Source organism: Bison bison, unplaced genomic scaffold, assembly GCF_000754665.1.
Source record: "Bison bison bison isolate TAMUID 2011002044 unplaced genomic scaffold, Bison_UMD1.0 scf7180017864167, whole genome shotgun sequence".
Taxonomy (NCBI): Eukaryota; Metazoa; Chordata; class Mammalia; order Artiodactyla; family Bovidae; genus Bison; species Bison bison.
The window spans coordinates 4,435,284-4,446,183 of record NW_011494739.1 but is presented as its reverse complement, the minus strand read 5'-3'; the positions used below and the strand labels follow the sequence as shown (position 1 = coordinate 4,446,183).

The window sequence follows — 10,900 nt, the reverse complement described above, 5'->3', positions numbered from 1 at the left end:
CTTCATAGAAGCGTTCAACTTCAGCTTCTTCAGTTTTACTGGTTGGGGCATAGACTTGGATTACTGTGATATTGAATGGTTTGCCTTGGAGACGAACAGAGATCATTCTGTCGTTTTTGAGATTGCATCCAGGTACTGCATTTCGGACTCTTCTGTTGACCATGATGGCCACTCCATTTCTTCTGAGGGATTCCTGCCTGCAGTAGTAGATATAATGGTCATCTGAGTTAAATTCACCCATTCCAGTCCATTTCAGTTCGCTGATTCCTAGAATGTCGACTTTCACTCTTGCCATCTCTTGTTTGACCACTTCCAATTTGCCCTGATTTATGGACCTGACATTCCAGGTTCCTATGCAATATTGCTCTTTACAGCATCAGACCTTGCTTCTATCACCAGTCACATCCACAGCTGGGTATTCTTTTTGCTTTGGCTCCATCCCTTCATTCTTTCTGGAGTTATTTCTCCACTGATCTCCAGTAGCATATGGGGCACCTACTGACCTGGGGAGTTTCTCTTTCAGTATCCTATCATTTTGCCTTTTCATACTGTTCATGGGATTCTCAAGGCAAGAATACTGAAGTGGTTTGCCATTCCCTTCTCCAGTGGACCACATTCTGTCAGATCTCTCCACCATGACCCACCCATCTTGGTTGCCCCACGGGCATGGCTTAGTTTCATTGAGTTAGACAAGGCTGTGGTCCTAGTGTGATTAGATTGACTACAGAAATAGTACTATAACAAATTAAAGACTTTGGAAATGGTCCACATATAAAAATCTTTAAGAAAAAAAAAATGTTTCAAAGAACAGTAAGCACCTAGGCACAAACTTGTCATCTCTTGTTCTCAAGTCTGATCAGTTATTGCCTAAATTAACCATGGTTTCTCTGTCTTCTGGGTAGGAACCCCCTGCTATTCTGCTCCAATGGTGCTTCTACTCAGCTGCTGCTGTGCTGGGGAAGGGAAGGAAGCCTTTCCACCCCTGAAGCGTGGGTTCGTAGAGGTTGGTAGCCAGGCTCAACGCTGGACCCTGAGGGACCACATCTCACCATCTTGACACTCATGAACTCACTTGTTCCAGCATCCGGACAGGGCCAGGGTACGGTGTAACACCCACCCTGCATATTAGAACATGGGAATGTAGACAGGCTGTCACTCTGGTCACACTGCTGATGCATAGTAGTTGGTGGATTCGTTCTGTTCCAGGGACGTTTGGTTCAAGAGCCCCTGAGTTCAGCCACCCTGCTACATTGGAGGGAGGGGGTACCTGCCCTCAGCTGAGGGGACAAGGGGGCGTAGGCTTGAAGAGGAAGAGTCAGCGTGACAGTGGGCTTCTCCTGGAGGAGGGCATGGCAACCCACTTCAGTATTCTTGCCTGGAGAATCCCCATGGACAGAGGAACCTGTCAGGCTACAGTCTATGGGGTCGCAAAGAGTCAGACACAACTGAGTGACTAAGCATGCATGCATAAGCTCCTTTTTGACCAGGGTGAGCTGGAGGCACCATTGACATCCATGTAAGGGGGTCTGGTTGGGGGCTGCCAGGCCAGGGCTTGCTTGATGGGGATCGATGTCACGGGGTGGGAAAAGCTGAGTAGTGGGACATTCAGACCGAGAGAAGATATGGTGCTGTGGACTTGCTGTCAGATTCTTGCTTAGGTGTCAGACTTCTTTCTCTTTTGACTGTTTTAAACCATCATGTTTGTGTAGAGCTCCATGGCCAGTTTTCACAGGGGCGAGTACTTTGTGAATGAACATCCTCTGCATCCCAGATGGCAGGGAGCGTCCCCTCCACGGTGGTGACAGGCGACTTGACATCAGACCCGCAGCCCAGAGGGGTGGCGTCCGGCTCTGCGCCATGGCTGTGGTCTCACCACCTTCTTCTGGGTTAGACACCTGCCCATGTCATCCCCCACAAGTTGTCAGTGGCTTCAGCTGGAAAGACCCGCGAGAGCAGAAGGCATGCGAGTGGCCACGTCTTACCCAGGTGCGACCCGTCCAGTCATGGGAACTTACAGTGCAGTCCCCTTCTTCCCCTCCAGATGGATTTGAGGACTATGGCCCTCAAAAACTGCAATGGCATGAGGGTGACAGCCTTCTTGGACACTCCAGGCCAGGACAACCTGCCTTCCCTCGCTCGTCTGCAGAAGTATGCTTTTTCAGCAGTCACATCTTCAACTGGTAAGCTGTGCCCAGCCTCCGCACGGTTAGGTGGCCACAGGCGGCACATGTCTGGGACTGCCTCACGGGAGCATGTGGAGGAAGAGGGCTATAGGCTGTTCCCTGGATGCTGGGACTCTTGTTATTAGGCTTTCCCATTATTCTTGTCTCTGTCTTACTGACCACCTGGTAAGCCAGGAAAGGAGATAGTGATGAAACGTAATGGGGTTTAAACAACCAGGAAGGGGGAAGCATCGGTGGGCATGCCGCTCACCTGCCTCGTGTCCTGACGGCACCAGGCTTCTGGGACCCTTGTGCTGCTTGTCCTGCACACTCCACTGTCACTCCTCATGGTGCTGGCAGGACCCTCCCCCGGCCTCAGCCCATGCCTCTTCCCTTCAGCAGCTGACCCTGACTGTTGTATCAGAAAGCTGAGACATGGCTTGTCAGTTCACCATCCGCCCAAACCTGCGTCTCCCAGCACTGCCCCCACCTCAGAGGAGGGTGTGCTCAGGTTCCTGGCATCAGCTCTGTGCCCCGGCTCCTGTCTCCTCCTTCTCACCCTCCTACCAGCCCTTTCCTTCCACTTCTCTCACTCGGAACAGTCCTCTGGGTCCACCTGGGCCTCCCGCATCTTCCCTGAAGGACAGGTTCTGTCAAGACTGGTTCCTACTCAGTTCACTGAGTGTCTTTTCTTACTTCTGCTACTCTTTAAAAAATTATATTCTCTGCTTTTACATCTATTAAATGATAGAAGGCTCGCAGCAATTGCCACAATTATTATCCCAATTTTACAGATGAGAAAATGAGGGTAGTCTGAGCCTTGTCTTTGATGAGCCGCTCTTCATTGAAATGTGGTCCATGATTCAACAGCTTTTTCTTTTAGCGTTGCTGCTCTTCACATCCCGTGTAAGGCACTAACGTATTTTCTCACCCTGTCTTCCTGAAATTTTATCGTTTCCCTTTCACCACCGGATCCACCGTCCACCTTTAGTTGCTCTTCTTGTTCCTGTCTGATTCGAGGAGGGAGCCAAGTTTCATTTCCCTCTACAGTCTCCGGTTAATCCAGTGCCCTTTCTTGAAAGTGCTTTGCTCACTGAGCCCTGCTGCTTGCCCCCTTTGCCTTCCGTCAGGTGTCCCTTTCTGGACTCCCTCGTCAGTTGCATTGGGCCGTTTATCTGTGCTCACAGCAGGAGCACGCTGTCTTCATCACTGCAGCTTTGTCATCCCAGTTTTGGTATCAGGTAGAGGAAGTCCTTCATGGAAGGACAAGATTGTCCTGACTGCTCTTGGCCCTTTGCATTTCCAAATGTATCTTAGTACCAGTTTGTCAATTTTAGAAAACAAAACAAAAAATGTGCTGCAATTTTCATCTCATTGCATTGCATCTGTAGATCAATATGTAGAGAATTAACATCTTTACCATACTTAGTTTTCTATTTCTTCCATTTTTTAAGATTTTCTTCAATTTCTCTTTGTGTGTATGCATACAAGTATATACACATATGTATAACACATACACATAAGTAACTATAAAACTATAATATATAGTTTTCTGTTGTAGAGATCTTTCATATCTTGTTCAATAGGTGTTTGATCTTTTATGCTAATGTAAATTGTATCATTTCTTAGAAGTTATAATTCTTGCTGACCTATGAAAATGGAGTTGATTTTTATATTTTGATTTTGTCTCCATTGATTATGCTAAGTTCACTTATTAACTTTGAGAACTTCCCTGTGGATTCTCTGGGTTTTTTACATATTACAGTGCTGTTTGTGAAAAATGATGGTTTTATTTCTTCCTTTCCTATCTTGTTTTATTTCTTTATTAGCTGCCTTTCATCAGCGTAAGAAAATTTGTATTTCTGATTTGTGTCTCTTTATATTCCTGTTTTGCCAGGAGATTATTTTTAAAGATAACCTCACACTTTTAGGAAAGTTTCACGAACAGTAGAAAGAATTCTTGTGTAACTTTTACCCAGATTTGTCATCTGTTAACACTTGGCCACATTTGATTCATATCTCTGTCTTTCCTTTCTGTCTCTCAGCTGTGTAAGAATAAGTTGTACACTTTGTGCTGCTTCTCCTTTAAATCCTTCAGTCTGCATTTTTCCAACAAGGACATTCATCACTCACTTACATAATCCTAGTACAGTTATCAAAATCAGAAAATTTAAGTTTGATATAGTACTGTTGTCTAGTGAGTAGACAAAGGAGTTTTTCGTGTGTTCTGGATTTCAGCCCTCTCTCACTCATGTACGGCAGACATCTTCGTGCATTCTGTGACTTCCGTTATGGTGTTCTTTTGGTGACCAGAAGTTATTCCTTTTAATGTAGTTAAATTTATTGTTTTCTTTTATCCTTAATGCACTTTGACGTGTCCTTAAAATGTCTTCCTTTACCCGAAGATCATAAGCATGTTCTTTCATATTGCTTAAAAGTCTCTAGTTGTTTTTTTTTTTTTCTTTCACATTTAGGTCTGAAAATGTGAAAGAGTCTCATTTTCCTAATTGTCACAATTTATTGTTGTTCAGTCCCTGAGTTGTGTCTGACTCTTTTTTGACCCCATGGACTATAGCTCTCTAGGCTTCCCTGTCCTTCACTGTCTCCCAGAGTTTGCTCAAACTCATGTGCTTTGAGTTGGTGATGCCATACAACCATCTCAGCCTCTGTCGTCCCCTTCTCTTAAATCTTTCCCAGCATCAGGGTCTTTTCCAATGAGTTGGCTCTTTGCATCAGGTGGCCAAAGTATTGGAGCTTCAGCTTCAGCATCAGTCCTTCCAGTGAATACTCAGGGTTGATTTCCTTTAGGATTGACTGATTTGATCTCCTTGCAGTCCAAGGGACCCTTGAGAGTCTTCTCCAGCACCACAGTTCGAAAGCATCAATTGTTTTGTGACTTCTTTTCAGTCCACCTCTCATATCTGTATATGACTACTGGAAAAACCATAGCTTTGACTATATACTTTTGTCAGCAAAGTGATATCTCTGCTTTTTAATACACTTTTAAGGTTTGTTATAGCTTTCCTTCCAATGAGTAGCATCTTTTAATTTTATGGCTGCAATCACCGTCTGTGGTGATTCTGGAGCCGGAGAAAATAAAGTCTGTCACTGTTTATACTTTTCCCCCTTCTGTTTGCCATGAAGTGATGGCACCAGATGCCATGATCTTTAGTTTTTGAAAGTTGAGTTTTAAGCCAGCTTTTTCACTCTCCTCTTTCATCCTCCTCACGAAGCTCTTTGGTTCGTCTTAACTTGTCACAGTACCACTTTATACTTCCTCTCCCTGGTGCCATCTGTTATGATCCAGTGTCTGTTCATGACTGTCTGGACTGTCTCCTTTCCCAGTGGTCCATTTGTCTCCCCTGCAACCAGAACCACACCGTCTTGATTACTATAGATTTGTAGTAAGTCTTTATATTTGATAGAGAAAGAATTCTCACTTTGTCTTTCTTCTTTGACATAACTTGTTAATCTTGGTTCTTTGCATTTCCAAAATCAGCTCATCAGTTTCTAATCGAGCAAAACAAAAATAACACTTATTAGACTTTTTATTGGGTTCACATTGAATCTTTGTTGATTTGGGGAGAATTGCCCTCAATACAGTACAATATTTAGACTTCCAATCCATAAACACGTTATATCTTTCCATTTACTTAGGTTTGCTGTAAAAATTTGATCATTTTTCTGTAGAACTTTTATGTTCTTTTGCTAGTGGTTTAGTTACTATGCAGTGTCTGACTCTTGGGATTCCATGTATGGTAGCCCACCAGGCTCCTCTGTCCTTGGAATTTTTCAGTGTATTTTAAAGCAAATCTAAGATATTATATAATTTTATCCAATTAAAGACATAAATTTAACTTCAATATCATTATCTATCATTATCACAGTCCACAAAATTAACAATAATGCATCCCAATTTCCCCTGACTGTCTCAAAACGCCTTTTAATGGTTGGTTGATTTGAATCCTGATCCGAATAAAGTCCACACATTTCATTACATAGATGTCGTCTCTCAAGTCTTTTTTTTTGTTTATAGTTTTTTTTTTCCTTTTGATATTAAATCTCTTTTACCCTCTCATTGATTCTCCCTCTCATCTTCCCCCTACATCACTTATTTGTTGAAGGGATTATTGGTCTTGCAGAATTTTTCGCATTCTGGATTTGTGATCATTATTCTCATGGTGTAATTTAACGTGTTCCTTTGTTTTCTGTATTTTCTGTAAACCGAAAATTAAACCTGGAGACTTGATTAGATTCTGCTTCAATTTTTTTTTTTTAAACAATACTTCGTATGTTTTTTTGTGTACATCTTATTAGAAAACACCGTGAGACGGGGCCCCACTCTCAGAGCTGTTAATATTGAGCAGTGGGTGCAGGTGTCTGATTCTTTGTTACAAAATTCCCCACCAACCTTTCTTCTAATGATTTCAGTGGTCACAGATAATCATTGCTTACATCTGTTATTTCATTGTCTGTTGGAAATTGGTAATTTTCTTTCTATTGTCTACGAAATCTGTAGTATAGCCCCATTTTCCATCCTGTTGTTGGCTCTTGTTGCCTTTTCTCTTTGCTTTTCCCAGATAATTCTTTCCAGAGGATTATCCATTTTATTAGTTGTTTTTAAGAATCAACTTTTGCCTTTGAATTTCTCTGTTGTATGTTCATTTTCTAGTTTTGTAATTTTTGCTCTAATCTGTGTTATTTTCTTCCTTGGAGTTTTTTTTGATGGGGATTTAACTGCCATTCTTTTTCTTACTTCGTCTGAGGGATGCTTAACATTTTGCTTTTATGGTCTTTCTTTTATAGCATTTGCATTTTACATTAAGTACTGTATTAAGTATTATGAATACTTAAGTATTGTATTAATTGTGTCCTCAAGTTCTTATAATATTTTCATTTCCTTTCAGTATAAAGTATTTTTAACATCCATAATGATTTCTCCTTTGACCAATGAGTTATTTAGAAATATGTTGATTAATTTTGAAATATTTGAGAATTTTTCAGGCGTCTTTCTGTTACTTGATTCTGAGTGTAAGTCTTTTGTGGTCAGAGAACAAACTTTGTGTGATTTCTGTTCTTTAAAACTGTTGAGACTTGTTTTATGGTTCAGTGTCTACTCTTACTTGTTGAATCCTTCACATGTGCCTGAAAAGAATGTGCAATATTTTGAGGTAGAGTTATCCTATCAACGTCAACTGGGAAAGTTTGTTGAAAAGATTATTCAGGTCTTATATATCCTTATCTATTTTTGTTTTCTTGTCCTGTCAGTTACTGAGAGGGATCTTGGGATCTGTGACTTCCTGACGTTTCCTAAATGAGCGTATGTGTATGTGAGTGTTTTTGTGTACATGTGTTGTACATCTGGTGAATCCCATGGACAGAGGAGCCTGGTAGGCTACATTCCATGGGATCACAAAGAGCTGGACAAGACTGAGTGACTAACACATACACACACACACACACATTGCACATTGATGTATAAACATTTTTTTGTTAATAAATGGGTTCATACTATATGTTATGAAAATAATATAGTTCATACTATATTATTTTTCTTGTTTTTTCTTTTTATATATCATGGGCAGCTTTCTAACTCAGTGCATTTCTATAGGTACCTTTAATAATGATTGTATAGTATGCCAGTGTATAGCCACATCCTAATTTATTTTAGCTTCCCTCTTCTGATAGGCACTTTGATTGTAATTCTTTGCTATATAATACTGATTGATGGCTGACTTGCTAGAGGGCTCAGCGAAAGCCAAATGCCAGACTGAGCTTCATGGACACAATCTCAAGATTTCATTTAAGCTTCCTCACACTTTTCTGAGGCACACAATTGTCCTGTGTTCTTTCAGGTCATCAGCACAACAAGCAGTGAGAAGTCTTGAGGTTTATGCCCATCCACTGTGACCTCGCTAGGTCATTCCAATATCAAGCAGCCAGGTTCTCCAAAGTGCTGGTGCCAGAGCACCGGTCTGTTTGTGTCTTTACTCACTCACATTCTGTATTCACCGCAAGGTCTGTGTCTCTGCTCCAGGGCCCTCTCTTACTGCTTTCCTGGCTCCCCTTAAGAGGGCAGGGCCCCTGGGACCACTTAAGGCTGGAGGCACTGCTGTATATCCATTCGGTGGCCCTACAAGCAGATTGGCGATCTTAGCTGCTTAATTTCCCAGGGGAGGCTGCCATCAATGTGGTCCAGTGGAATGTAATCAGGGGCTTGACTGTCTGTTTCGGCTTCCCCAAAAGTCCCAGCTGCCAGATCTTGGCCTTGCATCCTGGGGGCGGGGGATTGTGGGGGTGCTGTACACCTCTCCCTGGACAGGCCTATTCAGGTGAAATTTCCTCCCGGACTGCCTCTTTGCATTCCACATTTCCATCATCTTTTTCTGAATATTCTGGTGGGTTTTTGACTTTCCCTGTTCTCCAGTGCATGGCCGGAAATGAATCAGAGACAAGTATTATTTCTAGGCTGTCAGGGACCCAGAGGAGCAGGCAGAGACTCCTTTCCATTTGCTCAAAGACACCTCACAGGGAGTCCAGGCCCTCCTCTCAGGCATCCCATGGCCTCTGGGCCACCATTAGCCACTGCTGATTGCATTGACTTCTCTCATCAGTGTCTTTCTTTAAAATGCCTTTATCAAGGCATACTTTTCATGCAATAGAACCCACTCACTTAAAGTGTCCCCTGCAGTGAGTTTGGGGTAAATGTGTGCACTCACATCGTGCGCACCCATGGTCAAGGGTGAATATTTCCATCCTCCCTGTGTCCTTGTTTGTTTCTGCTATCCATCTCCCCTGTCTCACCACCGCTGACCCAAGCAACCACTGATCTGATTTTTGATGCTAAGGTTTTGCCAGGTTTTGCCTTTTTAAGAATTTCCTGTAAATGGAATCACGTGGTATGTAGTCTTCTCTGTCTGGCTTCTTTCACTTAACAGAATGCATTTGAGATTCTTTCTTGTTGTCCCCAGTAGTTCTCTCCTTTTTTTTACTGAGTTGTGTTCCATCGAATGGATACTCTGTGTTTTGACGGACATGGAGATTTTTTCATTCTGTGACTATTGTGAATGCTGCTAATGTGAACACTGGCATACAAGTCTTTGTGTGGACATATGTTTTCATTTCATTTGGGTAAATACCTAAGAGGGAATCTCTGTGTTGAATGATAAGTGTGTATTTAACTTTTTGAGAAACTGCCAGATTGTTTTCTGAATAACCTGTGCTGTTTTGCATTCCCACCAAATCTGTTTCTATGGTCCCTATCTTTGCCCAGCACTAGGTATTATTATTATAATTTTAGTTCTTCTCGAGGGAGTATTGTTACCTCATTGCGGCTTTTTCTGGTCTTTGTGTTTTGTCCTTAAACCTTCTTGTGAAGTACGTTTAGATTCATAGGATTGTTGTCAACGTCATAGAGAGCCAGCATCCTTTAACACGGTGGTTCTCAAACCAGGGTGGGATTTTGCCCCCGATAGGCATTTGACAATATCTAGATGCTGATGCTGGGAAAGACTGAGGGCAGGAGGGAGAAGGGGACAGCAGAGGATGAGATGGTTGGATGGCATCACCAAGTCAATGGACATGAGTTTGAGCAAACTCTGGGAGAAGATGAAGGACCTGGGGGCCTCATGTGCTGCAGTTCATGGGGTTGCAGAGTCAGACATGACTGAGAGAGTGAACAACAGCAACAATAGCCATTTTTGATTGTCACATCCTGGGGAGGGGCAGCCAGGGGGCAGTACTGACACTCAGGGGGAGGCCATTTGAGATTGAGGTGGCTATCAGATGTCCCTTTGGACCTTTTCCTTCTGCATTTGCTGGTCACCTAATTCCCTCCTGCTGTCATGGGACCTCTTTTCCAAGTCTATCTAGGCCTGAAGAATCTGTTGGAGAAGGAGAAAAAGGTTTTCTTTTGTGCACGTGGACAGTTTTGACCTCCAGAGACTGCCGGCCTGGAGGATGTGGGTCCCCTTGCTAGAGGATGTGGACCCATGTTGAATGACCGCCTTCAGACATCCCTTGATGGGGTTTTCTCCCTCTGGATGTAGGTGCACCCTGATTGCTTTACCTGCTCGGAATACATGCCGGAGTGAGCACATGTAACTGTGTGGACCCTTTCTCATCTCCACTGACAGGTTATGGCCCAAGGGCTCCTTGATATCTTCATGGACTTCAGTAACAATGAAGAAGACTTCCTAACAGTAATGGGGATCATGGTCAGATTGTTAGAAGACTCAGGTTTGTACAAGGACTGGATGCGTCTACTTTTACCATGTGCTTTTCCAAGAAATTGTGTATGAGTTTTGGTAGCTAATTTAAAGTAAAACCTGTTTATTAATTGGGAAACTATACACAATGTCTAACCATGAGTAGATTTTTGTCACGAAGAATGGCCTCTTAGTTGGCATCAGATTATCCTTATTTTTAGAAAATCAGAATGACTAAGGACATGGAACAACAGACTGGTTCCAAATCAGGAAAGGAGTATGTAAGGCTGTATATTGTCACCCTGCTTATTTAAATTATATGCAGAGTACATCACGCAAAATGCCAGGCTGGATGAAGCACAAGCTGGAATCAGGATTGCTGGGAGAAATATCAGTAACCTCAGACTTGCAGATGACACCACCCTTATGGCAGAAAGTGAAGAACTTAAGAGCCTCTTGATGAAAGTGAAAGATGAGAGTGAAAAAGTTGGCTTAAAACTCAACATTCAGAAAACTAAGATCATGGCATCC

General features: G+C 42.7%; 1 long non-coding RNA gene across 2 annotated transcripts in view; it reads left to right on the top strand.

Moving 5' to 3' along the window:
• The window catches only part of LOC104989966, a 76,061-nt gene that overhangs the window by 23,173 nt on the left and 41,988 nt on the right, over window positions 1-10,900 (top strand). For both annotated transcript variants that reach the window (XR_825442.1, XR_825443.1), the window contains exon 2: window positions 10,298-10,400. This is a non-coding gene — a long non-coding RNA (uncharacterized LOC104989966). The remainder of the gene's footprint in view (window positions 1-10,297; window positions 10,401-10,900) is intronic.